At 41.1% G+C, this 26,786-nt stretch overlaps 1 long non-coding RNA gene across 1 annotated transcript in view; it reads left to right on the top strand.

Moving 5' to 3' along the window:
• The first annotated feature begins 635 nt into the window (after positions 1-635).
• LOC309531402 overlaps positions 636-26,786 on the top strand; it is a 62,454-nt gene continuing 36,303 nt past the window's right edge. Inside the window, exon 1 of the long non-coding RNA XR_014219298.1 lies at positions 636-720. This is a non-coding gene — a long non-coding RNA (uncharacterized lncRNA). The remainder of the gene's footprint in view (positions 721-26,786) is intronic.

Genomic DNA, 26,786 nt, shown 5'->3' with positions numbered 1-26,786 from the left:
CCGATGATGTCAGCAGAGACATTTCAGTTTCTTGCTATTCCATCAAGTACTCTGTTGAACTGGCACAACCATCCCTACAAATGTGCACGAATTCCAATCAAGTTTTGAGCGTCAGGCCGTACCAACCTATTTATTCATATCCTTAATTTGCCTATTTGAAAATGTGAGTTTTTAATTGGATTTTCATCATTGCCATCACTATTGTGAGGCTCTTTGGCACTCATCCCATCACTGTAGGCAATGTAGTCACAAATCTTTATGTGCAACACATCAATATGACTTTAGAAGATGGAGATAAATTGGGCGATTTCAACGATGCAAGTCAAGGCAGCAAAAAGGTCACAATGCTTTTCCAGGGATGCCACAGCCCAAAGTGGGGCATGCTGGCTCATCAACTCCTCCATGAGTTGGAGGGTCAGCTTCCATAGTGGGAAGCCACTTTTTGTGGACTTTCCCCAAGCAATTTATAACTCTGCATTATCAGGATTGGTGAAAGCCAAGTTCCTGACTTGCACAAGTAGAAGCTCCTCCTTCATAAAACTCAATATTTTTTTACTAGCAGAAAAGTATTTATAACCTCTTCTAATTTTATTCCTTATTGTACAACAAAAATAGTAATTACAAAACCCCAACGACTTGGCTGGGCTTGACTGACTAACCAGCTAAAATTCACTCAGAAGTTAGACCCTCCCAAGTGAGTTCAGTGGACCTTACTCCCAGGTAAGTGGGTATAGAATTGAAGTTTAAAGGTTGCAGTCCTGATCTCTGCAAATTTTACACAGCCAGAGTATTATTGTTTTGTGGTTAATTGTGTCTTCATGAAAAAGAACACATGAACTTTGTTCTCAGGCTTATCTTTAAATTAGCTTGGGTTAAGTCAGCAGAGATATAATTAATTTGCTTAAAATCATTAGATATATCAGTTTTATCAACTAGAGTTGCAGTGAACTAGAAAGTTTGAAAATAAACAAGACAGGAGAAAGAGGAATGGAAGAAGATTTCAGATAAGACACAAGGAGTATGCACATTGGTCCTAAGTAATCTTCTGATTTTTTTTTTGTTCCTATGTTTTCTTATGCTCTTGCATTCTAGGGCAAGATTAATTGAGATTAATTAGTGGGATAGAAGCTATTGTGAACTTATTGCATGCCTCTAAAGTTTACATTTGTTTATCGAGCACAATTTTGTTAGCATCAGGTGCTGAAGTTCCAGACATCAGCACCAGCATAGAAATTACTTTATTTAGTTCCCACTTGTAAGTTTCTATAGCAACTGCATCGTATAGCAGGAAGCTAATATTCTAGCATATGACTTGAGCCTCAACTTGATATTTTATTGCTATAATTTGGACACACACACAGCATCGTACTGCCCCCGGACCTATTTGCAGTCTACCTGCTTAATCTCATTACTAAATGTATCATTTGAAGTGATACAACCTTTGGCTTCAACAGCAAATAATTTGCCTGGGTTTAATGGCATCCCCAGCTCCCTCAGCCCCTTTGAAAGCAGTTCCTCAAGACAAGAGTCAGATCGCTGGCCATGGTGCTGATGGGTTCCTCTTGACTTTTCAGATCCTGGTTCACTGCATCAGAGCACCTCAATATGTCTTTAGGGGATGGGAATAATTTGGTAACTTTTACAAACCAAGTAAATGCAGAAGTAAAGCTGCAAGGCACTGGTCAATGATACTATTTAAGACTAGCTTCTGTCTTCGGCATTTGGCTCATGAAATGAAATGATATGATGAAATGGCCTTGCTAGTTGTGCTTTGCCATTGGTCTTGAAATAAAAACACACACCCTAAATCATTGTGCATTAGTGGGACATCTGATTTAGATAAAGTAAAGGTAAAGGTACCCCTGCCCGTACGGGCCAGTCTTGACAGACTCTAGGGTGGTGCGCTCATCTCACTTAAGAGGCCGGGAGCCAGCGCTGTCCGCAGACACTTCCGGGTCACGTGGCCATCGTGATGAAGCTGCTCTGGCGAGCCAGCACCAGCGCAGCACACGGAAACGCCATTTACCTTCCCGCTATAAAGCAGTACCTATTTATCTACTTCCACTTAAGGGTGCTTTCGAACTGCTAGGTGGGCAGGAGCTGGGACCGAACGACGGGAGCTCACCCCGCCGCGGGGATTCGAACCACCGACCATGCGATCGGCAAGTCCTAGGCGCTGAGGTTTTACCCACAGTGCCACCCGCGTCCCCGCTGATTTAGATACTTCACCTAAATGATTCAAATCAGAGCTCAGGGAGCAAATTTCAGCACCATGTGACTGAACTGCATAGGTGCCTGAAAGAAATACAGTGGTACCTCCGGTTGTGGACGGGATCCGTTCTGGAGCTCCAGTCGGATCCTGAGGTTTCTACAACCGGACGGACTGCTTCTGTGCATGCACATGTGGCGAAACCTGGAAAAATACTTCCGGGTTTGCCACGTTTACATCCTGAAGGATATGCAACTGGAGGTTTGTGTATCCAGAGGTACCACTGTATTTGGATAGCATTGGATTCAGAATTGAAAGAATGCCTAGAGTAGGGATGCTCCTGAGCCAGAGGCTTCATAAAAGTCCACCTCAAAGGGAGCTGTGAGCTATGAAAGATAACAATTATTTTCCTGCTCAGATTATAATCCAAGAGGGGTTTGCCCAGCTGGCAAATCTTTTGCATGGTCTGAGATAAACCTTTGCCAGGGATCTTTGGGGCTTTGGTAGTCTAAATTGCCTTGGTTTCAAATGCCAGAGTCCCCAAGGCCTATTCAAATTAACCCCCTACTAGGTAATCAGACTTAGTCCATCTTGAAGGACTCACTCTTGGATCCTATCGCCAGAATAGTTTCCCCTGGATCAGAAAAATTATAGAAGTTCTCCCAGTTTGGGGTGTTTGCCAATCTCTGTATCAGTGCACAACAATAGATGGGGACTCTCAATCTTGGGGACAGCAAAAGATGGTCCTCTAGGATTCTCTGTATGGCCTTCAGGATTCACACAACTTCTCCAGGCTACAACTTTCCTCCCAGGCTGCATCTCCCATCAGCTCTGCTTGTGTGCCTTCCTGGTATGCTTTTGGAATGCATTCTTTACTGTAATAAAGCTTTTTGCTGTGTGTGCATGTGTGTAGAAGCTTCTTGATTTTGTGTGACTGGAAAGTAGCCTACCTCTGCAGCTACCTCTGGCCATGTCCATTCTTGTCTCTGGTCATGCCCACCACTGGCATGCATCACCTTTCAGACTGTGGTCCTCAGACTGAAAGAGGTTTCCCACACCTGTTGGAGAAGAAGGAATGTAGCACAGATATTATCTTATAGATGTAGGCATGAGTGTCTGAGCTCCTACAATTGATAAAGATTCTATGCACTGTGGATAAGAAAGATATTAATTGCAGTTACTATCAAATGTAACATTTACAGATTCATATCTTGTCTAGCTACTTATCTAGCTTCGTCATCAAACTGTATACCTCTATGCATTATTCCTCCTATCATGGCTTTATATCTGCATTATAACTGAGGTATATGTGTATGCTACCTGTCAACACACATGGGAGTTGCCTGTCATCCACAGCTACAAAGTCACAGCTTATCTAGCTGTGCTGTAATATAGTCCCTTCTACTTTATAGCACTGTCAGACTTCTAACACATTTCCTTTCCCTTATGAGTTGAAAAGGTAATGATCAATAATACCTTACCACTGTGTTTGTGAGGTATGTTAAGGCTCTTGGCTGAGATATTTTAGAGATGTGCAAGGCTGAGCTTCTGGAAAAGGGTAATGCAATTTTCATGAGATTCTTTTTTTTTTTTCACAGTGAAAAACTCTCATCCTTCATGCATCACATTTTGCACTTTTCAGCAGTAGAACATTGTGTCTTTATTTTTGCTATTGCTCACTGAAACACACAGGAGCCTGAGCAAATTATATGGCATTTTTGAATCAGTGGTCATTTAAAAGAGAGACACAGTCAGGTTCTCCCTCTCCAACTACTCTGACTGCTCAGTTCCAACTCCAACCATCTTGCTCGTCTGCTGTCCAACCACCCAGCCTGTTGTTTTCTTTAAACATATTTCTGGTTTCAGCAGTAGTCACCCAGTCTGTGGAGAGCTATGTGACAAACAAGAATCTCCATTATTTCAACTGCCCACCCCTTTTCTCTTGTTGATGTTTCCTCAATTGGGGGCATGGGGAGGGCCATAAATCAGTGGTAGAGCATCTGTTTTGCATGTAAAAGATCTCAGGTCCAATCCATGTTATCTCCAGGTAGGGCTGTGACTGAAATTCTGGAGTATCACTTCCAGTCAGTGTAGACAATACTGAAATAGAGGAACCAATGGTCTCACTCAATATAGAGCAGCTTCTTATGTTCCTATAATAAAGGTGGTGGTTGTTTGCAAGATTATACTGGACACAGTTTTCTGGGATTGGGCTGAGCCACCTACCCCCTGTTACGATATAGAAGCAATGCAGCTGTGAGCTGGCAGCTTGAAAACATCACATGATGGAATGTTTGGACTGTTCCGTGGGAAACAGAGGGACAGTCAGTTCACAGTGTGAAGCACCGGAATGAGCTCAGAGTGTAATATGAGCTCTTCCTTTTGTTCCTGTACAGGAAGTACAGGAAGTGTTTGTCACTCGCCTGCTGGAGCTTGAAGAGAGCAGTCATGTTTTTTTGTAACGCTGCAAAGACAGAAATAAAGGCATGTAAATACGTTTCTGTCTATCTTTTTCCCCTGCCGGGGGGGGGGGCAGGAAAGAGAGTGTGTGTTCTTCTCACGCTGAGTAGAATCACCTATTGCGACCTAGCCTGAATCTTGCTGGGGAGTGCAGACAGGGAGGTCAACAGGAGAACAAGCCGGGTGCCTGGGAGTGTTGCCAGTTACTCCTTATATAGACTTGAATTCCGACACCCCCATCTGCCTGCCTTTTTATTTACAACTAGCCCAGAGGGTGGCAAGCCTGTCACCTTCCTCCTCCTTAAACCCTTGTACAGGTAATTGAGTTCTACAAGACATCTGGTTGGCTACAAATAGTTAGCTCTGCCTGTAATCACCTCTGCCTCTGTCTCTTATTGGCTCTGATTACACCTGCCATTGGGCCCTCTGTCTTCCATCCTACCAATCCCGATGGGCACTGGGTCTAGCAGCAGCTGGGCTCTCTAATTTATTTGTTTTGCTTAAAGTACAAGGACACCCAACAGTCATTTCTTTTCATAAGGACAAACTTGAAGGATATACATATTATAGCATTCAGACAGCAGCTTCACTTCCTGGCTTCTGTGCTTGAACTGGACGTGTAACTAAGGTCTCCCCAGATCACTTTTCTTTTGCAACAATAATGTCACATTGGAAGTACAGCATTCGCTTATTTTTCCAATGAGAGGGAAATGAAGACAGGATGTTGTATAAGAATAGCAGCAAGTGTGCACAACCGCTGCCTGTTGATCCTAACTTTGAAAAAACACATGCATTGTTAAATCAATGCTATATGCAATTTTAGACCCATCGTAAGTACTTATAGGGAAATTGTTGCTTTTTTGTGGTATGTATGATTTCCTTTGGAATATATTCAAATTGCTAAATATTTTTTGTCATGGTGGAAACGGAAATCTAATTTTATCAGTCAAAGTGGTTATGGTATAGAAGAGCTAGACCTGCAATGTTCCAAGGAGAATAATAGCCTGCCTAGGGACAAATTGGATGCTGAGACCCTGCCTTAAATAATAAAGTGAGAGATATACCAGACTTCCTTTTCAAGAAGTTAGGGAATAGGTGGGAAGGGCTTAACCCATTTAAAGCTGATAAGTTTTTTTCAGAGGGGAAGCAGAGTGATGAGAATAAGAAGCAAATAGTTCACTGAAATAATAAAGAAGACATTGGGCTATTGGACTGGTGGTCTGCGTCACTTTTCTGCTTGAAGTCCACAGGCTTTAACACAAATTAAAAACCTGTGAGCTTTAGACAGTAACACTGATCATTCTTCCTGGGAAACCTGTTAAATGGAGTACTAGCAGTAGTAGTTCTTGTACTTCCTATTTTCAAAAGTCACAAAAGGTATGTTCCTAAACATGCTTCCACGGGGCTCTGTTCCACGGAGATCAGTGGGATTTATTTTCATGTATCAAGGTTGGAGTCAGAAGGGTAGTAGAGATTATGTGGAATAAAAGAATAATATACCCAGTCTTTAGCAGTATATCATATTCTTGTAAAGTTTGTATCTCATCATTCTGAATCTTTACATCCCTTTATGTAATTGTAATCTTGAAGAGCTGTCCTGCATGTGTGATTCCTATCATGTCATACCTCACAAGGTTGTTTGGGGGATTAAATGGGGATGAGGAGAAAATCCTGCATGTCATCTTGAGCTTCCTGGAGAAAAGGTGGAATATAAATGCAAGAAATATATACATTACTATATTAAAAATGATTAGGAGCCTGACCAAGATTTCAGGTACACTAGTTTAAAAGACCACTCTTTCTAGATGTTGAAGAGTGGTTGGAATTTCAGGAGGTATTTCAAGGCCACATTAGGCTTATCAATATTTGTTTCTATCCGATGAACATCTCTCTTTGATCAGTCTGGGGAGCAGAGCTTCTTTTAGGAAGAAGCTTCTTGTTCATTTTGATAGTGCCTGGAAATGTCTGAGCATATGTTCTGAGACAATGAAGTTTCAGCGGGATGGCTTTTCCTTTGAAAACTCAATCCTTGGAAGACCCACTTGAAACATGTGGCAGCAGGAAAAGTGAGTCAAGAAAAGAAGAGAAGGAAAGACATTTAGCTGAGAGATGTTGCAAAGGATTGGAGCTAAATCTTGTAAACACTGCGCCATTAGAAACTGATGAGGACAATAAAGAACAAGGATTACCATACATCCACTGGAGAGGTTTCAATCAACATCTAAACAGTTTCAGGGGATTTCATTTGAAACAGGGAGCTTTCTCAAATAAGCAATCAAAATAATCCATTAGGGCTGTAATCACAGTCATGTTTTTCCAGTGCGGTGATTTTGGCGTAAGCTGAGAGGGTAAATATTTTTAAAATCACTCCTTTTTTTGACTTCAACCACACAATTGTGCATTCTCTTTCCTGAGTCTTAAGGAAAAGGGAATAGTTCCTGAATAATTAAATGGTCTCTTACGGAAAAGCCACTAATGTGTATAAAACTGTCTAAGCCCTATGGATATCATCTAGTAAACATTAGTAACAACTAAATGTTGTGAAAACCAATGAAGTAGAATGCCTGGTCACAGCAACTTAAACTTTGCTGTATTGTGTCCTGTCTGTTTAAAATAAGCAGCACTGAAACTAGGTTACCAGTATTGTAGAATGCATATTTTGATATGAAGACAATGGGAAAATATGGATATTTTAGAGGAATAGGTTTCATAGAATCATAGAATTGTGGAGTTGGAGCACAAGCATCCTCTAGTCCAATGCCCTGCAATGCAGGAACCTTTTGCCCAACATGGGGCTTGCACTGACAATCCTGAGATTAAGAGTCTCATGCTCTGCTTTCAACTTTTTGATACTCAGGATTCACTCTCAGCCCAAACATGCATTTGGGGACTCACTTCTCTCTCTCTCTCTCTCTCTCTCTCTCTCTCTCTTGGTCATACATTTCTATGGTGGAAGTGCTGCAGCAGCAGCCCACATTAGATCACCTGGTAGTGAGTCTCCTTGACATGAAATGTTCTAGGACACTAATACAGCGCTTGTCTTCAGTTTCCTCACTGTGAACAACCTGTTTTCACTTTTGAATTAGTTTCATTTACTTATTTTTACAAATAAATCTAAACTTTTTCCAGATTATTTAAAAAACATAAAGCAGGAACAAGCCAATCTATGATGGGACCACAGTTAGACTACTGTGAACTAATTTGATCTTAAGGAAGCTATCATGGAACTGGATAAAGTTAAAAAAAGAACCAGCTAATGGAAGTTAGTGGTTAGATGTTGAAGAACAACTTAAGATGGGTGAGCATTTTTTTTTTTGTTTTTATTTATACTTTTTTAATGAAGGTAGTTTATAGCGTTATGAATGATGCAAAGTTATGGCCATTAGTTTAGGGCAAGGTTTCCCAAACTTGGGTCTCCAGCTGTTGTTGGACTACAACTCCCATCATCCCTAGCTAGCAGGACCAGTGGTCAGGGATGATGAGAACTGCAATCCAAAAACAGCTGGAGACCCAAGTTTGGGAAAGGCTGGTTTAGGGTGACCTTGAATACATGGAAGAGTCAACAGAGAGAATTTTGAACTATCCCTGCAATGTTCAAGAAGTGACTTGTACTTTTCCCTGGTAGTGAGACTGATGACTTTCTGTCGAAGGACAACCTTTCAAATCTCAATCTCACTATAGCTTTCGTTGCATAAGTTTTTCGTCTGAACTTTAGGAGAGAAAGGAGTGGAAAAAGAACTTGGGTTAACTCTGCACCACACACACACACACACACACACACACAGGAACTCACCAAGAGTGTGCAAAAGCACTTGTGCTTCTGTTGTTATGCTCTTTTGAGGAACAAAACTGCTCTCAGATTAGTCTAATCTATGGAAGATAACTGCTAATGAATATTAGCCAGAATAACTACAATAGAGACTCCATGTTCAATGAAAGGCTTCTAATAATTGCTGTGTTTATTAGAAATGGAAGGGGGAGTGCAGATGATGAGAGGATCATGCATTGTATCATACCCTGGGTACTTGGTCTGACGCAGAAAGGCAAGTTTTCAAAAAGCTCTGTCTTACATATTTTTTAAAAAAGAAAAAGATATTGTGGATATCTTTTTAACAAAGCAAAGAGATTGCCAGAAAATCCCTTTCCTCCCGAAGTGTCATGTGATTTAAGAATCCCGGATTAATCAAAATACCTGCAGTCAGTCAGAATTCATTGGATAAACTACCCATATATATATTTGACATACATTTCTGTATGGTACTGTCATAAACAATTTCATGGTTCGGTAGTGAGGAGGCATCCAGCTTTGGTTACACAAGTTTTTTTGTGACCTTTAGAAGAGAAAGAAGTATAAAATACATGAAATCGAGTGAGGTCTGCACCATGCCCATGTCTTTGTGCACCCTCTCTCCCCCACGCGCATGCAGATATACTCCCCGAGGAACAGATTCCATTTGCTGTTTAGGGTGACAGAGCAGGGTGCATTTGAAGAAGGGCAAACATATCAGGAAAAGGGAATTGAAAAACGCCTCTCTGCTATACTGCTACTTCTGCTCCAGAGGGAATGAATATAACATATCTGAAATCTGGTCCTCAGTAGTAAGATATGCCACTTTTCAAGAAAGCTTGATATACATATTGTTACAAAAGCTGGGTGCCACTCCCAACTGTGCAGTAGCAAGTTTCCAGGGGGTTCCAGGTGTTCACCCAGGATTTGTGCTCCTTTAGAGAATTGAAGACACGGTGGAGACTGTCGTAGCTTTAGAAATATTATTTATTCACATATTTACACCTGAGTTTAGATAGAGGGAGTCCAGATCTTATGGCATGGTTATCTTAAGCAGGGCTTGCTTCCCACAGCACTGCAACACTGGAGTCAAAGGCAACTCATGCAGCCAGCCTTTAGCCAGCCTGCCCAATATGGATCTCAGACTTTGTTCTCTCCCTTCCTCTTCCCAGAACACCTTGCTAAAGACACTCTTTTCTTGTCACCTCAAACCCACCCACCCACCACCATGGCAACTTCTGCTTGCCCAGCCTCAAGGATGGGCCCAGCCTCTTAGATGGGCCATCAACACCTTTTGTCATGTTAACTCCTCTGTCCCAGGTGAGGCACTGGCTTGGAAGGAAGCTTAGCCTGTATTTTTCCACTTGCCTGCAATCTTTCCTTCTGACTGACATTCATTAATTTCTCCCTCCTCTCCAAAAAAACACACATAATGTCATAGATGAGGAAGAGTCTCATCTCAGTGGCCAAGCATCTGCTTTGCATGCAGAAGATCCCAGTTTCAATCCCTGATATCTCCAGGTAGGGCTGGGAGAGAATTGCTTGAAACTCTTGAGTATCACTGTGAATCAGGCAATACTGACCAGGGTGGACCAATGTTTTTAATCAGTGAAAGGGAGCTTCCTATGTTTCCAATTAGAAGTGACAACAAAAGTATGGCAAATATGCTTAGGAGAAACAGGTTACAATTATTGCTCAAATATGGACCTCTCCAGGTAGCCTTGGTGAAAACAGATGCATCCAGAAAACACCATTTGCTGGGATGCAACAATGGGAGAGAGCTATTGCAGTCCTAGCCAGTTTGTGGCCTTCCCAAAGGCATCTGGTTGGTCAAAATGGTTGTTGGATTATAAGGACAAGAATCAGAACCCAAATGCAAGACCTACCATGATTTTGCTTAGTGTAGCATGTGTGTATGCTAAAATTACCCCACATTATTTTAATCACACCACTTAAAAGATAGCCCATGTTTTGCTGCATTGGTATGATATATCCGGGACGTGGGTGGCGCTGTGGGTTAAACCACAGAGCCTAGGACTTGCCGATCAGAAGGTCAGCAGTTCAAATCCCTGTAATGGGGTGAGCTCCCGTTGCTTGGTCCCTGCTCCTGCTAACCTAGCAGTTTGAAAGCATGTCAAAGTGCAAGTAGATAAATAGGGACTGCTCTGGTGGGAAGGTAAATGGCATTTCTGTGTGCTGCTCTGGTTCACCAGAAGCGGCTTAGTCATGCTGGCCACATGACCCGGAAGCTGTACACCGGTTCCCTCAGCCAATAAAGCGAGATGAGCACCGCAACCCCAGAGTCGGTCATGACTGGACCTAATGGTCAGGGGTTCCTTTACCTTTATGATATATCCAGGTCAGAATTGTGTAGACTAACCAGGAACAAGAAATCCCCCACATAGGGAATAATTACTGAGTTTGTCTTATTGAAGGCACAGAGTTTCCTGTTGCATCACTACAATTTTCTTTAAACAGCCTGCTTTGCAGGAAGTGATGAATGCGATCAGACGGTGGAGCTGATTAACAGGAAAACACATCTTTCTACCTGTCATGTTATGTCTAATCAGTAGTCATTTGGAGATAATTAGCAATGAGTACAAATTTCTGCATTGTCTGAGCCCCACACAATCTTTGTGCTACTATCTGATAAAAATAAAACTTATTTTTATGATTCATAATTAATCTGAGGTGTTGTGCTGGGAAAAGCCCTGTTTCAAATAAATGGAATAACAGAGATGGCTACCATCTCAACATTCAAGGAGATCGTTGACATGGATTCAAAACAGCAGAGTATATCACAGTGATATAATTCTTTAATTGAGAAATCATTCACATATGTAGGAAATGGCAGCTGCTTTCTAGAAAAACTAGACAAAGACTTTGGGGTTTCTATCATTCTATTATTTGTTTCCTCGGTTTCTCTGAACTTGACTGCTTAAATCTTCAGATTGCTTTGGCATGCAAGCTTGTGTACATGCCAGAACTGTATATTGAATACATGTTATGATTTCTGGCCTTTGCTGGGCAAATTCTCTATTAGCCGTGGGAGATGCGGCCTATGCTGTGCCAATCCCTGCAGTGTATTTCTATGCTGGCTTTGCATTTCTCTATCTGAAGGGAAAGAAAAACTCATAGGTTAGCTATGGCAACGTTTCCCACTACTGATAGGCTGAGCTTGGCAGAGAAACAGAAAACATTCCTCGGTGGTGTATATTACATCAAGGGACATAGCCAAGTGGTCACCAGTGCTATCAATGGGAGGTTCCCTAGTAAATGTCCTGGCACTGTTCTGATAACATATGTGAGCAAGTAAATGGTAATTAACCACGGCAGTTAAGAAATCACAGGGAATTGATAGCCTTTCAGAACTGTTTGGCAAACTAATTTTTTTTTAATCATTTCACAAACACAAAAGATATTTTAAAAGGGCCTTTGGCTTCTGTTCTCATAAAGCAAGGAGAGACTATCATTCTCATAGAAATAAATATGTGTGGCAAATTTACAAAGAAATCAGTGCTCTTAGGGTAGCTTCACATATTGAGAGCCAGTGTTCCCAGAAAGTTGCCTAAGATGGAATGTGGTCCCCAAGCTGTGCCCCTGGAACTTTAATGACTATATTGTGGTGTCTTAATCTAATTTTTACATATGCTGTTCTTCATTTAATTTAAATCACAAAGGAAAAGGTATGGAGTTAGAAAAGCCTTTCCAAAAGCTCACAAGAGAAGAAGAGTAGATAGATCGGAAAAGGAAAGGACCAGCTGGTAATTCCTGCTCTAGGACTGTCTTTCATTCTCTCCCTGAGGAACTTGCAAGAGTTCCTGTTGTGGCATTTATTCACACTCTTTTGGAAAATGCTAAAAACTAGTGTAATTCAAGACACTGCATGATTAAAAGCGGTCGGACTCCATAATATTTTCCATGAAGTGAGACAAGCTGTCTATTTGGAGAATCTCAATAAATCACAAGACAAGGCATTCTTCAGACTAGCCTAGATGAAAGAAGTTCAGATGATCCTCAAAACTTTTTTTTTAATTTTAATCTATGAATTTTATGGTTCACCTATCACTCCTTGTGACACCTGTCAACCCTTGAATTATCATGAGCTAAGATGATCTTATTGCTGGGATAATGTGGAAGTTATTGCTTCTGAATACAATTGTTTCCATCAGAGAGCTGACCTGGAACTCTGTAGGAAATTACCTGCCATATTGCACCACTTGGAATCAATACTGTAATTAAAGGTTTTTTTGGTTCTGAAGGGAATTGATAAAACTGATACAAACACATTTTTCACTATTGTACAGAAAGAGAAAGAAACAGAAGAGGAGCATGATCTGAACGCTGAGAAACAGATTGCACCAAGAAACTGGCTCCCATGGGGGCTTTGTGTATGGTGTAAGGAAAATAAAATGGGAGGTTTAAGATTGGTTATTAGGAGAAGATATCAGAGCTGCAGGAAAAAATAAGGAAAAGAAGGAGAAATAGGAACAGTATATTATAAAACTAATCTTTGGAGGAGGATCTCCACCCGCCCAAACTTCTAAATTGCACCTATTTGTTGTGAGCTGCATAACCTGCAGCAAAAGTTGCATTTTTCTTAATCTGAAATACAGTACACACCAAATTCATTGCTACTGATACAGTCATTGTTGAACCTTCAAGCAGCCATTAAAGCTAGGGCTATGCAGCCATGGCTTGGCGCCCAAAATGAATATTGCACAGTTGCCACATATATCAGGCAAGATTTCATGAGATTGGCGATGCACAGGAAGCGGTTATAGGTCAGTGGTTCAGCACATGCTTTGCATTCAAAAGTTCCTCACACTTCAGAGTTCAAGGGGCCAGGGATGATCTTTGACTGAAATCTTTGCAAGAGAACAACCTGCCTTAAATGGAGAGCTGGCCTACAAAGAGGGGGACACACAACCCTCTCCAATAGACAGAGAGGGCCACAGAAGCTAGCCCTGCTATCACCACCCACTGCTTCCAGGTTTGCGCAAGGAATGTCTGTTTGATGTTCATTGAAAAAAGCTTCCCATGTGTGCAGATGTACCTATGGAGAGATTGTGCTTGCAAAGAGAGACCTTTCCAGAGAAACTTCCAGTGTATAACTTTATGTGCAGAGAACTCTTTCTGGCAGACATCAAATGGACATTTGTTGGGGAGCATACTGCCAGTGTACCGTGATAGTGGTATTCAAGCAAAGGTGATACCAGGTACATCTAACCCACAGAGCCTGTGTCGTTGTGCATTCATTCAACATTTGGAAGTGTACATATGGGTGTACCCATCATGATACCTTAATTCTAGAGCTAACAATTACTTCAGAAGACTGGTTTTATTGATTTAACAAACTCTTGGGCCTATTTTAGAATGCTGGTAAGTAGGGGACTACTTACCAAAATGTATTTAAAAGAATAAAGTTTCTAAACTGATTATTACTACAATGCTGGTGCAATAATGTCTGTAAGGGCCAACAAAATTTAAAGCCGTGCTGTACCATTTAGAAAAAATGTCTGCCTTCTACAATCCCCCCTCTCCCCGATGATACCCAGAGCAACCCACCAGACCCCAGTGGCGTAGTGTGGGGGGTGCAGGGGGGGCGGCCGCACCGGGCGCAACATCTGGGGGGGGGCACGCACACTAATCTAGTGGAAGAGACTCGGATGCTAAAATCCACGGGTTAGGGAGCGCGAATTACTTGCCTTGCCCTGGGTGCTGACAACCCATGCTACGCCACTGCCAGACCCTACTGCATGGCATTGGTATGATTTTCATTATTATACATACACAAGCTGTTGACACCCCCCCTTTTAACAACAACAACAACAACAAAATCAGATAGTTTGCAAATACAAAAAGAAAGAGTGCCATAGTACATAATGCATGTGTCATAGGGCATTGAAGAATTTCACATTTCTAATTTACAAAGACTCTACGTACTATTGCATTTCAACATATTAAATTAAAGCATTATTGCTTTCTTTAAAATAAAACATTCCAAATGGAAAACTTCCCTGTTTAATATACTATTTTGTACATTTTGAACAATGGTTCTACATTTCGAAGTGGACTATTTTGCATATGTACAGGCACTATCCTTCAGGTTCCATAATGTACCAATTTTTAAAGGGGGGGGGGACAGTCAAAGTGGCTTTGCATTTTAAGATGATTTACAGGATGAAATGTGAGGTTCAGAAAGAAGGCTCCTACTGTAAAAGGAATGGCCACTTCTTAAATATTCATTTCATTTATTATATATTTATAAGGGAAGCAGCAGAAGCTAGCTCTAAATATCCAAATCTCAATTAGCTTTGCAATCTTTGTCTTCCCATGTGATGGAGAGTTTTGATAAAACTCCTAGCTGAAAAGGAAAGAAAATGCTTTTACATAATTCCCACTTGTCTGCTGCAGTGTTCCAGCACTGCCATCCAAAACAGCTTGCATTTACCAGCAGGAGAGGAGGACAGCTGATAGTCTCCTTGACATCCAACATAGGAGAAAAAACAGAATAGGACAGAACATAGAATGAAAACTATTTGGAGTATTTTACATTGAAATCGAATGTAGATGGCTACCCAGGTTCATTTGCAGAGCTAGAAAGCAGTCCAGACTGAAACAGATTGTATTTTGTTATTATTTTAAAATGTTATTATTTTTTATTGCACATAATATTTCAGCAACTGGAAGCTAATAGTTGTAATAATAACAACAGAACTTTCCCAAAAGCCACAATAGAGTGATTAGTTTAATTTTGTCCAACTGGTATTTAAAAGGTCTCAACACTATGCTACTGCTTTTGCCAGTCCTGGCAACCTAAAGTAGTCTGGAACAACAGACTGACAGCATGTGTATGTGCCCATGGTGAATATATATTCAAAAAGAGAAGCCTGCCATGCACATAAATTGTCTGTACAATTGCCACGGATTTATGGGTCATGCTTAGAAACCAGCCTCTTGGACACTTAGTTTACAGTCAGTTGACTGGACCACACTATTTGGCTTTGAAGTGATTTAAATGATGGCAACTAAGCCCACATTCCCAGAATGTTCACACTCCTGTCTCAGCGATGTCTATGCCAGCTTCGTCATGTCTACAGAATGGAAGATGGCAGCATCCCCAAGGACGTGCTCTGTGGGAAGCTGGCTTCAGGCACCAGGCCCATTGGCAGACCAACTCTGCATTACAAAGAAGTCTGCAAACGTCACATGGAGGCTGGAAACATTACCCCGCCGTGTGGTAATCCATTGCAGATGACCTCAGTGCCTGGAGACAATTAGTCAGGTCACAGCAGTGACCGGAGGACGAATGATTGCTGGGAAGAGCACAGAAAGAAGATACACCATAGTGCACCTGCATTGGCACAACCAGACACCTTCATCTGCCCCAGCTGCAAAAAAAGTGTCTCTCCTCTATCAGTCTCTACAGTCACAGTAGGCACTGAAACTCTCCATTGGTTTGGCTCAGTGGTCAGCAAACTTTTTCAGCAGGGGGCTGGTCCACTGTCCCTCAGACCTTGTAGGGGGACAAACTATATTTTGAAGGGGGGAAATGGACGAATTCCTGTGCCCCACAAATAACCCAGAGATGTATTTTAAATGAAAGGACACATTCTACTCATGTAAAAACATGCTGATTCCTGGACCATCCGCGGGCAGGATTTAGAAGGCGATTGGGCCGGATCCAGTCTCTGGGTCTACCCATGGAACTTTGGCTTCAGCCCCAAAGGCACACTCTTCCAGTGTCTCCTGAGCCAAACGGATGCCAACTGAAACCAAACCAAACACAGCCCTTGCCTTTTGATTGGCCCCCCAGGGAAATGTGAAAGGATATGAGAGCCAGCCAGCTAATATGATGGCTTCTATACTGGGGGCAGGGATGTCCAGATCTAAAGGCTCTTCAGAGTCACTGGCAGTGTGGAGATCTGCTCCACCAGCTCCTGCTCTGAAGAGACCATAAAACAGGGCTTAACCCTTACATTCATACAGCCAGTCCACCCTGTGTGATAAGCTCTGGGAACTTAGGAGGGGGGGGGTTGCTGGTGGGTTCTCTTTTTCTGACCCAGGGTAGAGAAACATGGTTTGGGTGACCCTTTAAAGTCAGTAGGTAGACCTGAATGACTGGACAAGGAACTATTCCCTTGTGATAATATATTCACTTCCAAATGTTAACATTCTGGGTACAGTTTCAGCAATATGTGCAATCTCAAATCACAGCAGCTTTTTGTTGGTGCAACATTTATAACCATGTTGCCAGAAATCCCAGGAAACTCCCCAAGACATGTGCCTGTAAGCAGAATAGAAGCCATAAATAATTTTTAGACCTTTTCCACTTTGGGAGCTACTTCCTTACAATGAGTTAAGTACACAATACTTCTTTCCCCCTCTTTTTTTAAAGTTAGCAATGAGAAATTGTAGGTAGTTAATTATATCCATCTAGTCAGTGGTATTTATGGCCTATCAGACAGGTCTGCTCATCCAAATAAATCAATACTTCTCAGTCTCTATGGTCAGTGCTGCTATATGATGCAGCTTAGTTCCAACCTTTTGAAGGAAAACAAAATGTTAATGTCGGAAGCAAACTTATGCCTGGTGGCAACAACACCTGTATTGACAGATCAGTTCAAATCAAAGAAAGTGTAAATATAGTCTTTATGTTTATAGTCTCTAGGAAATGTGCTTCAAGGAAAAGTGAAATTAATAATGAACAGGGCATTGCTCTTAGGAATGCCAGGTTCTAAACATTTATAATCGCTGAAGATACAAAGCTGAGTGAGCTATAAGAAGATAGCAACAGATGCTTCCTCCTGCCCTCCATCCCTTTGGAAATGTAGATTGCTGTTATCAATTACTTAACAAATAAACTTTTCTGTGGGCTAAGGGGAACCTTCCCCTCTAAGAGGAATTTTTTATATCTGATTTTATTGTCCCCCCCTATTTTTATTGTGTAAGTCACTTTGAGACACCTGAGTGCAAGAATGTGTCTCATAAATAATCGTAATCATCATAATTAATTGTTTGATGGATATGTGATAGGCAGACATACCATATAACTATGCTTTTAGATGATCTAAATGCTTTGAAATACTTCCAGCTGGTTTTAAATTATTTTTAAAATTGATTTTTAAACTTTTGAAAAAAGTGTAAATATGCTTTTATTTCAAATGGCATTATTTTAACTGGTAGCCATTGATAATTTTACCCTCCATTAATTTGTCTAATTGTCAAAGTTGGTGGTCTCTTGTGGGAACAAATTCCATAGTTTAACAATGTATTGTGGAAATAAGTGCTTCTTCAAGACTTCAGGAGGGCAAATGTATTCCTCAGATGTGCTGCTGAAAAATGTGCTTGATTACTGTGGCTTGTGACCACATTACCTATCCTCCTTATTTTGAGTGCTGTTGCTGGCAACATAAATTCCCAGGAATCAATGACAAGCATCAAGGAAGACATGTGCACAGGGCTAGAGCTTTCCATTCTAAACTACTTAATCCACATTTACTGTTGTTCCATTGCAACATACAGTGATGAATGAAAATGAATAATGTGTATTCCTAAAACCCCTTTAACATAACAGTACTTGAATGAATACTCTATACTGATCTGTCTCTTAGCCACTTCTGCTGAAGCATCATATGTTCTGTGCTCTCTCTCCTCCCCTCCCCTAACCTGCTCATCTCATTTTTATATATCATGGCATTTTGGCTTTGTTGTGAAATAATCAGCCAATCAAAAGCATTGTAGCAGGAAGCCATTGCTTGGTAGCTTTGACCTTTAACCCACAAACTATTCCTTCCTCCCCAGAACCTATCCAAAGAGACACAGAGATATTGGATGTGATGGATTAGATTTCCACTTCACTATGATCACTCATGGAGTAATTTCTAGGAATTGAGAAGATTTTGGTAAAATGAGACTTTTAGCAAGGGTTGGTTGAGTCAGATATACCTCTGGCACCTTTATGAGGGGTAAGGGAAAGTGCCTGAACTTGCTTCTGAGAAGCAGTCCCTCCTTAAGAAAAGTGTAAGAGTAATGGGCTCCTTTCCTTGACCTCCCTGGAAAAGAAAATGGAATAGTTGTTGAACTTTACTAATTCAGGCATCCCTGTGCCTGAATAATAGAAATCATTCTATATTTTATTTTTTACATTGATTATTCAGAGTGCAACCTTACCGAGCTGCCAAATTGTAGCTGACAAAGATGTTCTCTGGGAAATATATGCTAAAGAATCGTTACTTAGTCACAAAGCATATCTTGTTGCCATCAAAATTTTAAATCACGACGCAGTCCCATAACTGGGAACAATGAGAAGAATACCTAAAGCACCAGCTGCTTGTTGCTTGACAGTTCCATAGGGGCTGAAGAGCATCTGGCTTCAACCTGTTGGCAACACTTTACCCAATGGGATAGCTTCCATTAACATCAATAGAGTCAGAATTTCACCCTTTAAATGAAGGGGGGAAATGATTTACGGAGCCAAGAATAACTGAATCCGCAAGAAGCTTTGTCTTCCCTAGTGGAGCTACTTCACGTCGTTTGACACATAGAGCTCTTGCTCCTTGGTTTTCAATTAGAAAAGGCACATGACACTTTACAGTTCTTTCACTGAAAGTCACTTTCTTGTCTTGATCATGCCTAATTAATAGCAGGGGCGGTGTGTCCTGTTTTGCTGCCTAAGGCAAAGCAGAAACGTGCCACCTCACTACTGCACCACTGCATTGCTGCACCACCAAGTCCTCTCTTACCTGGGTTGTGTGGTGGTGCTTTCAAAGCAGCGGCAGCATACTCTGCTGAGATCTGTGCTCTGCCAGATCTCATAAGATTTTGGCAAGATCTCAACCTCATGTGTGGGCTGACTCTAATTAATAGATTTAATGAGCTGAATTGGTATGGGGAGGAGTTCTATGGTGGTGGTTCTGCTACATCCAAACCCCACTCCTTTGCTGTGGCCAGGCTGGAAGAAGGAGAGAAATGCCTGATCTCCCCTCACTTTTCAACCATTTCCATTGCTTTCATTGACACTAATGTTGTTCTTTAGTCATTTAGTCGTGTCCGACTCTTTGTGACCCCATGGACCAGAGCATGCCAGGCACTTCTGTCTTCCACTGCCTCCCGCAGTTTGGTCAAACTCATGCTGGTAGCTTCGAAAACACTGTCCAACTATCTCATCCTCTGTCACCCCCTTCTCCTTGTGCCCTCAATCTTTCCCAACATCAGGGTCTTTTCCAGGAAGTCTTGTCTTCTCGTGAGGTGGTCAAAGTATTGGAGCCTCAGCTTCACGATCTGTCCTTCTAGTGAGCACTCAGGGCTGATTTCCATAAATTCCTGGAGGATGAGGCTCCCAAATGGCCACTAGTCATGATGGTGATGGCTTTCCCCCCTCCCACTGTTAGAGGCAGTATGGCTTTGAATACCAGTTGCTGAGAATCCCAAGTGGGATGAGTGCTATGTTTGCTTGTGGGCTTCCAATAGGCACCTGGTTGGCTGCTGTGGTTCCAAAGCTCCTGCCAACAGCATGCCCAAATAACACCTTTTCACCCCAGCAGTAAGGTAAGATCACTGACATTACATCTATGCCTGCGGAGTTTTATCTGGGCAGAGCATAGAGGCTTACATGCCATGCCAATGACAGATCTACCTTTCTGGCAGTGAAACAGGACTTATGTTACTTCCAATGGCACTGGGGCTTGCATGCATAGCCGAGCCCCCTCCACACTTTCAGCCCTCATGTTTGCGGGCAAATGCCTGAATCAAGCCATTGTGACCATTCATTCATACTGAGCTGGTCAAATGAGTTCAGGAGAGCAACAAAACTACCCTAGGAGATTCTGAAGGAGATAAAGCTATATCAAGTACAATATATGAAAATGATGAATCAGGAAATAGAATGGAAAATCAAACAGATGAGACAAAAGACATTTGAATCGGCAAATAAGTGCGGAAAACTGTTGGCCTGGCAAATGAAAAAAAGACAAAAACTCAACACCGTTACGAATTTGGAAGTCAAAGGAAAGAATATACAGAATCCAGTGGAAATTAGAAAGTGCTTCCAGAGGTATTTTAAACAACTATATATACAGGAGATGCAGAAAGAAATGGACATTGATAGATTTTTGAAAACTAATGGACTACAAAAAATCTCTCAGGAAAATAAGCTAATGTTGAATTAGAAAATAACATAGCAGGAGGTAGAAGGGGCCATTCAGAACATGCAATTAGGTAAATCCCCAGGACCAGATGGATTGACTTCAAGATACTACAGATCTCTGAAAGAATGGTTAATACAACCCTTAAAGGAAGTCTGTAATGAAATACTGGAAGGGAAAGGGCACCAGAGTCGTGGAAGGAAGCTTTATTACACTTATACCAAAAACAGAGACTGAAAAGACACAGCTTAAGAACTACCGCCCCATATCACTGCTTAATGTGGATTACAAAATCTTTGCAGACATTTTGGCTAAAAGATTAAAAAAGGTATTAGCAGAAGAAATTCATAAAGATCAAGCGGGCTTTCTCCCGGGCAGACACTTATCTGACAATACAAGGAACATAATTAATATTTTAGAAAAACTACAAGTGAAGATTAATACTAAAGCAGTTTTGATATTTGTGGACGCGGAGAAAGCCTTTGACAATATTTCTTGGAGTTTTATGAAGAAGAATTTACAGGGGTTGGGGGTTGGTCAAGATTTTGGAAATGGTATAGGTGCAATTTATTCAGAACAGAAGGCTAAATTAATTGTGAATAACGTAGTGACGGAAGAATTTAAGATTGAGAAAGGAACACGACAAGGTTGCCCAATCTCTCCATTGCTTTTTATATCGGTCCTGAAGGTTTTGTTAAATATGATTAGAAGGGACCAATTGGTTAAAGGTATAAAAGTGGGAGCTAAACAGAACTAATTGAAAGCATTTGCTGATGATTTGGTATTGACTTTACAGGAGCCAGAATCTAGTACTAAAAGAGTACTGGAATTGATTCAAGAATTTGGTCAGGTAGCAGGCTTTAAGTTGAACAAGATGAAAACTAAAGTTTTAGAGAAGAATCTAACTGCGATTGAGAGAGATAAGTTTCAGAAGGAGACAGGATTAACACTGGTTAAGAAAGTGAAATATTTAGGAGTTAACATGACTGCTAAGAATGTGAATCTATTTAAGGATAACTATGAAAAATGTTGGACTGAAGTGAAAAAGGACTTAGAAATATGGTCAAACTTGAAGTTATCACTGTTAGGCCGAATTGCTGTGATAAAAATGAACGTATTCCCAAGGATGCTGTTTCTGTTTCAAACATTGCAATTTTTGGACAAAATGGACTATTTCAAGAAGTGGCAGAGAAACATCTCTAGATTTGTCTGGCAGGGCAAGAAGCCTCGAATAAAATTTAATATATTAACTGATGCTAAAGAAAGAGGTGGATTTGCCCTGCCAGACCTCAAACTTTATTATGAATCAGCCGCTTTTTGTTGGCTGAGAGAATGGATGCTTCTTGAAAACACGGATGTGTTGGATTTGGAAGGTTTCAACAATGTATTTGGTTGGCATGCATATCTGTGGTATGATAAGGTCAAAGCACACAAAGCGTTTAAAAAACCATATTGTCAGAAAAGCACTGTTTAATGTCTGGATAAGATATAAGGACCTGCTAGAAAATAAAACCCCAAGATGGCTGTCACCAATGTAAGCAAAGGCCCAGAAAAAACTCAATATGGAGGCCAAATGGCCGAAGTATTGGGAAATTCTGGAACAAGAGGGAGACAGATTAAAACTGCAGAGTTTTGAAAAATTAAAAAACAGAGTGCGAGACTGGCTCCATTATTATCAAATGATGGAGGCATATAATTTGGACAAAAAATTAGGCTTCCAGGTGGAAAAATCAAAATTGGAAACAGAATTGTTAGACCCCAAAGTTAAGAATCTGTCAAGAATGTATAACTTGCTGTTGAAATGGAATACTCAGGATGAAACGGTGAAATCTGCTATGATTAAATGGGCACAAGATGTTGGACATAACATTATGATGGCTGACTGGGAACAGTTATGGACCACAGGTATGAAGTTTACGGCATGTAATGCCTTAAAAGAGAATCTAATGAAAATGATTTACAGGTGGTACATAACACCAGTCAAGCTTGCAAAAATCTACCATTTGCCCGATAATAAATGCTGGAAATGTAATGAGACTAAAGGTACATTCTTTCACTTTTGGTGGACATGACCAAGGATTAAGAATTTCTGGGAGATGATTTATAATGAAATGAAAAAGGTATTTAAATATACCTTTCTGAAGAAACCAGAGGCCTTTCTCCTGGGCATGGTCAGTCAATTGGTGCCAAAGAAGGATAGAACTTTCTTTATGTATGCTACAACAGCAGCAAGAATACTTATTGCGAAGCATTGGAAGACACAAGATCTACCCACCCGGGAAGAATGGCAGATGAAGTTGATGGACTACATGGAATTGGCGGAAATGACTGGCAGAATCCGAGACCAGGGAGAAGAGTCGGTGGAAGAAGATTGAAAAAAATTCAAAGTATATTTACAGAAATATTGCAAAATTAATGAATGCTAGAAGGATGCTGGAATGAAGCTATATGGCTTTAGCAGAAATGTTATAAAGAATTAAGTAAAAATAGATTGTTAATGGGTCTAAATGGAAAATTTAAGATTAGATTGTGTTAAGATAAATTATAGAACAAAAATTGAGAAAGATGGAAAGGATTTGCTGAATTAGCTAATTGAACCAGAATACAAAAAAGGGAGGTGTGAGGAGGTCGATGAAACAAGTAAATGAAAGGTAAAGATACGGAAATATTGGATGTGTTTTTAAATTTTTTTTTTGTTTTTCCCCTGTTGGTTTGCTGTATTGTTTTTTCTTTTTTTCTTTTTTATTTCTGATGTATTGTAAGGTATTGTTTTGTTTTGTTTAACTTTTTATTGTTTCTTTCTGTTTTCTTTCTTCTTTTTTCTGTAACTATTAAACCTCTAATAAATATATTTTAAAAAACAAAACACTACTGTATTTTTCGCTCTATAGGACGCACTTTTTCCCCTCCAAAAATGAAGGGGGAAAGTGTGTGCATCCTATGGAGCAAATGCAGGCTTTCACTGAAGCATGGAGAGCGAGAGGGGTCATCATCATCATCAGACAGGTTACAACATTAATACACAGTATTAAAAACTGCTTAAAACAACCTACAGTCACATAAAAGGTTGGTCCTAAAAATATACACCTCAAGTTTCGAAAGCCAGGGTAAGGAGATGAATAGGGTAAAAAGGTGCATTTTCAGCAGTCATTGGAAATTGTACAATAGAGATGCCAGACACACCTTTGTGGGGAGTTCCACAGCTTAGGGGCCACCATGGAGAATGCCCTCTCCCCAGCTGCCACCATCTGAATCTCAGTAAGGGTGGAGGAACTACCCAGAGGGCACTCTGCACTCAAGAGGGTCTGAAGGGAAGAAGGTGGTCTTTCAGATATTTCCATTATATGGGGGGAAATGTCACTTTTCTCTTTTTGGGTACTGCAAACTATTCAGAATACACTTAGAATCATAGAATCATAGAATCATAGAATCATAGAGTTGGAAGAGACCACAAGGGCCATCGAGTCCAACCCCCTGCCAAGCAGGAAACACCATCAGAGCACTCCTGACATATGGTTGTCAAGCCTCTGCTTAAAGACCTCCAAAGAAGGAGACTCCACCACACTCCTTGGCAGCAAATTCCACCGTCGAACAGCTCTTACTGTCAGGAAGTTCTTCCTAATGTTTAGGTGGAATCTTCTTTCTTGTAGTTTGGATCCATTGCTCCGTGTCCGCTTCTCTGGAGCAGCAGAAAATAACCTTTCTCCCTCCTCTATGTGACATCCTTTTATATATTTGAACATGGCTATCATATCACCCCTTAACCTCCTCTTCTCCAGGCTAAACATGCCCAGCTCCCTTAGCCGTTCCTCATAAGGCATCGTTTCCAGGCCTTCGACCATTTTGGTTGCCCTCCTCTGGACACGTTCCAGTTTGTCAGTGTCCTTCTTGAACTGTGGCGCCCAGAACTGGACACAGTACTCCAGGTGAGGTCTGACCAGAGCAGAATACAGTGGCACTATTACTTCCCTTGATCTAGATGCTATACTCCTATTGATGCAGCCCAGAATTGCATTGGCTTTTTTAGCTGCCGCGTCACACTGTTGGCTCATGTCAAGTTTGTGGTCAACCAAGACTCCTAGATCCTTTTCACATGTACTGCTCTCAAGCCAGGTGTCACCCATCTTGTATTTGTGTCTCTCATTTTTTTTGCCCAAGTGCAATACTTTACATTTCTCCCTGTTAAAATTCATCTTGTTTATTTTTGCCCAGTTCTCTAATCTGTCAAGGTCATTTTGAAGTGTGATCCTGTCCTCTGGGGTGTTAGCCACCCCTCCCAGTTTAGTGTCATCTGCAAATTTGATCAGGATGCCCTTGAGTCCATCATCCAAGTCGTTGATAAAGATGTTGAATAAGACCGGGCCCAAGACAGAACCCTGTGGCACCCCACTAGTCACTCTTCTCCAGGATGAAGAGGAACAATTGATGAGCACCCTTTGGGTTCGGTCAGTCAGCCAGTTACAAATCCACTGAGTGGTAGCATATTCAAGACCGCATTTTACCAGCTTCTTTACAAGAATATCATGGGGCACCTTGTCAAATGCCTTGCTGAAATCAAGGTAGGCTACATCCACTGCGTTCCCTTCATCTACCAGGCTTGTAATTCTGTCAAAAAACGAGATCAGGTTAGTCTGACATGACTTATTCTTCAGAAATCCATGCTGACTATTGGTGATCACAGCATTCCTTTGTAGGTGCTCACAGACTGTTTGCTTAATGATCTGCTCCAGAATCTTCCCTGCTATTGATGTCAGACTGACTGGGCGGTAATTATTTGGGTCCTCTCTTTTCCCCTTTTTGAAAATAGGGACAACATTTGCCCTCCTCCAGTCTGCCGGGACTTCGCCTGTTCTCCAGGAATTCTCAAAGATGACTGCCAGTGGTTCTGAGATCACATCTGCCAGTTCTTTTAATACTCTTGGATGCAGTTCATCTGGCCCTGGAGACTTGAATACATCTAAACTAGCCAAATATTCTTGTACTATCTCCTTAGTTATTCTGGGCTGTGTTTCCTTTGCTGAATCATTTGCTCCAAATTCTTCAGGTCGGGCATTGTTTTCTTTATCGGAGAAGACTGAGGCAAAGAAGGCATTGAGTAGTTCAGCCCTTTCTGTGTCCCCTGTTTGCATTTCACCATCTTCTCCTCTGAGTGACCCCATTGTTTCTTTGTTCTTCCTTTTGCTACGAACATACCCATAAAAGCCTTTTTTGTTGCTTTTAACCTCTCTAGCAAGCCTGAGTTCATTCTGTGCTTTAGCTTTTCTGACTTTGTGTCTACACGTGCTGGCTATTTGTTTGAATTCCTCTTTGGTGGTTTCCCCCCTTTTCCATTTTTTGTACACATCCTTTTTTAATCTTAATTCAGTTAAAAGTTCTTTAGATAGCCACCCTGGCTTCTTTAGGCACCTTCCATGTTTCCGTCTCATTGGTATTGCCTGACGTTGTGCTTTTAGTATCTCCCTCTTAACAAACTCCCAGCCATCATGAACTCCCTTTCCTTTTAGTATTGTTGTCCATGGGATCTCACCCAGCACTTCCCTAAGTTTTATGAAGTCGGCTTTCTTAAAGTCAAGAAATTGAGTCCTAGTATGCTTGGCTGCTCCTTTCCGCTGTATAGTAAACTTCAGAAGAGCATGATCACTCGCGCCTAATGATCCTTCCACTTCTACCCCACTAACCAGGTCATCAACATTGGTTAGGACCAGATCTAAAATGGCTGTTCCTCTTGTTGCTTCTCCCACTTTCTGGACAATGAAGTTGTCTGCAAGGCCAGTGAGGAATCTGTTTGACCTTATGCTCTTGGCTGAGTTTGACGTCCAACAAATATCCGGGTAATTGAAGTCCCCCATTACTACTATCTCCCTTCCTTTTGCATGCTTGGCCATCTGCTCAAAATGCTTATTTTAGGTATTTCAACTTCATAAAATTAACATTTCACAGTAAAAAAAGTATTTAGCTATAGTTCATTCCTGGTCAGCTCACAACTCCCACACCCTTTCAAAATGATCATTAGTTCTTGAAACTGGTTTACATACAATAGTGCAGCTTACAACATATGCCTGGCATCTAGCTGACATTTCAGCGAAAACTTTGTTTAAAACAGATAATGAACAGTGTTTTTATTTTTAAACTAGACCTGTCTTCCTTTGATCTTCAACTGCTATTTCTCATCACAAGCTAC

This window comes from Podarcis vaucheri, assembly GCF_965113315.1.
Source record: "Podarcis vaucheri genome assembly, chromosome: 4".
Lineage (NCBI taxonomy): Eukaryota > Metazoa > Chordata > Lepidosauria > Squamata > Lacertidae > Podarcis > Podarcis vaucheri.
The sequence above is the reverse complement of the archived record's forward strand: the minus strand, read 5'-3'. Positions and strand labels throughout refer to the sequence as shown.